The sequence below is a fragment of the Calliphora vicina genome, chromosome 3 (assembly GCF_958450345.1).
Source record: "Calliphora vicina chromosome 3, idCalVici1.1, whole genome shotgun sequence".
Taxonomy (NCBI): domain Eukaryota; kingdom Metazoa; phylum Arthropoda; class Insecta; order Diptera; family Calliphoridae; genus Calliphora; species Calliphora vicina.
The window spans coordinates 35,840,869-35,844,397 of record NC_088782.1 but is presented as its reverse complement, the minus strand read 5'-3'; positions in this window follow the sequence as shown (position 1 = coordinate 35,844,397).

The following is a 3,529-nucleotide window of genomic DNA, read 5'->3' as shown; positions in this document are numbered from 1 at the left end:
GTCGCGGATATTACGATCATGTAGTGTATTGCAAGCTGCCATGATTGCAAAAATTTCCGCCTGGAAAACACTACACTCATTCGGAAGACGATACGAAATACTTATCTCGGGTTCGTCACAGAAGACGCCAGAACCAACACCACAGCTCATTTTCGAACCGTCTGTATATATCCTAGTGTCATATTTGTACACGAGATTACCCATACCCCACTCACTCCTGGAGGGGATTAAGACCTTGAATACCCTATTAAAATCTGTGTATGGAGTAATATAGTCAGATGGATGGAGAACGATCGAAGGCAACTGGCTCAAAATCCCCGCGTGCCCATATGTTCTCGATCTCCAACAGCCAGATGCTCGAAGCCTCGCTGCGCTACAGGCAGAGGTGGCCATTATGTGAAGGTCTATTGGCACAAGGTGCAATATAGTGTTCAGTGCGCCGGTTATACCAATGCATGCTAACGGACAACTACTCTTATTCGAATTCTAGAGCTTTCGAAGTTAATTTTTAAACATTCAGTGTTGCTATACTTTCAAACAATGCTAACAACCGCATGCTATCAACATTGTTGATAAGTAGAAGCTTCTACTGATGGAAATGTTTATAAACACGATGAATGTTGCTGGCAGTTGCTACCGACCGTTAAATTCAAAATTATATTTTTTAAGTGAAAATAAAAAAATTTTTGTTTAAAAAATTCATAAAAAATCTAAAACGGCAGAACTTGTTTAGGTTTTTTACTTTATCGCAAACCCACATTCAATAGCAACAAAATGAGATATCGATCATAAAAATCGATTGACTGTTTTCGAATTTATTCACAATTAAGTGAATTCGCTCATTTTCACAAAATTAAACTTTTTTGTTTGATATACATAAAATTGAGTAGTCGATACCTCATTTTGTTCCTATTACATGTGGCCTTGCGATAAAACAATAAATCTGAACAATTTCTGCCATTTTCGATTTTACATGATTTTTTTAAAACAAAGAATTTTGCGATTTTCACGTAAAAAATATATTTTTTGCTTCAATTTGTTATTATAACTCCGAATCTACTTAGCCGATTACAACTCAATATGTAATCAGATTATAGGTTATAGGTTATATAAATTTTAACTTTTCTGAGTTTACTTCAATAATATTGGACTAACCATTTTTGATTTATCATAAATTATGTGGAGAAACATCTAAAGAAATTCACAATTTTAGAAAAACAAATTTTAAAAAAATCTATCCGCAGAGTGAAAAAATTTTACTATTTTTGTACTTAGGTAACCATGATGCATCAAATCTATATAGTTAATAGTGAAGCCTTTTTTTGCTCTTTTCTCTTTTTAATTGCAAATATTTATATTTCTTAAACTATATCGTCTTTTCCCAATGGTCGATTTTTTGGCTTCTTGGAAAATCGCAACCCTGGGGCAACGATTTTTAATTTTTGATTTCTTAGTTGGAGTTTTTAATTCATGCCTTTAAAAATAAATTTAATAAAGTCGTGGGTCTTTTGGTCTTTTGTTAGTGGCAGATAACACCTTCCGACAAATAGAAAAAAAATTCGTTAGACACGAACCAGATGATATACGTCTGAAACTATAAATTTAATGGAGAAAAACTGTGTTTTCAGTTTTTCATGTCGTGATCCTGTGTTCTTTTTTTAAGGACTTCAAAGTTTTAAAGAAGTCCATTTTTCCAAAAATATGTAAAAATACTCCTGCTATTCCAACAATGACAGATTGTATGTCAAAAGAACAAGGATAGTTGTTAAATATTTTGTATTATCTTTATTTTATTTAAAAGATGTCAAAAATGTCCTTTAAAATGTTTATCCTTTAATGATTAAGATGCCAATAAATTCCTTTTAAAAAAATAGTGCCTTAAAGACCCAAATATTCTATACTAAATGTCAAAATTTCATCCTTTATATATATAAAGGTCAAATTAAAATATAAAAAAAAATTTATTAGTATACAAAAAAGATTTATTAAGAAAAGTGCATGTTTATAAACTACACCACCATAGTGGGGGAGGTATAATGGGTTAGGGCTGTTGTTCGCAACATACAAAAGTATGGTCCCAACACCCACCTTAAAGTATACCAATCTGCTCAGGATCACTTTGTGAGTCGACTAAGCGATGTCCGTCTGCCTTGTCGTCCATCCATGTAAACTTTGTAATCAAACTACAGGCCGCAGGTTTAAAGATAATTCGACAAAATTTGGCACAAACCTTTATATTGCCCCAAGGACAAAGGCTATTGAATTTGGATAGAAGCAGCCCATTATTTATCCTAGCCCCCATACAATTGGCCTATTTGAAAATAGTTAAGCTCTCATAAATATCTTAATTATAAACCAGAGACCGAAAATAACGGGTTCACTTTCATTTCAATAGTAAATTCTCATTCGCAGCCATTTAAAAATAAGTTTTTGTGATATATCACTGAGAGAGTGATTTATTCGATAACATTTTAGGTTTGGGGTTGAGAGAAACAGAAAAGAAACAAACACAACTAATCTAGATGAGTGATTTATAATTTATTTTTTTCGTAAAGGTTAGCTTGTGACTTTTATTTGCGAATATGAAAAATAAATCGCAAAAAATCATTCAACGCTTAAATATATACAATTTATCAAAAGATTTATAACAAATTAAAAATAATAATCTTATTTCTGTTACTCAGACTTCATTACTTCATACTTATCATATTATTTCCATAATTTGTTAAAAATTACTAATAATATGTTATTGTATGTAAATAAAAAGAAAGTAAAAGTTATTAAGAAAAAGAACAAATGTATTGTTTATCTCACACCAAACCATTAAAAACCATTTAAATAAAAATCATTTTATAACTGTTATTTTCAGTGATTTATTTTTATCACAAAAATATAAATCACAATATGGGTTTTTTGGTATTTGGACGAGTTATTTTCGATCTCTGTTATAAACATATTCAAACCAAATTCAGCACAATTAAGTTGTATGTAAGCCGAAATCTCATGACCAAATTTCATGACGATCGGTCAATAGCTGCCATATAAGCAATATTCTCGAAAATGTCATTAATATACATAAATCTCTGAAATATATCAGTATCCAAACAAAATTCAACACAAATATGTTTCATATATTCGCAATTTATCCCACCAAATTTTGTGACGATTGGTCCATAATTAATCATAGCTCCCATATAAGGCCCACTACCGAAAATGTTGGTATTCAAATAAAATTCAACACAAATAAGTTTCATATCAAAAGAAAACTCTTTATAATCATATACCCGGTGTGGGGTATCATAAGGTCGGGCCCGACTATACCATTTTATTTGTTTATTAAAAAGTCGTCTTCATTGCTTTTCACAACGGCTTTTGTCATATTTTTTTCGAATGAAATATTAAAATAAAATATAAAAAATCAAATAATTCAAATTTAAAATATTATTTAACACTTAAGTAGTTAAGATAGAAGGATGAAATTTTAGCATGTGGTATTCAACATTTAGATCTTTAACTCACTATTTTTAAA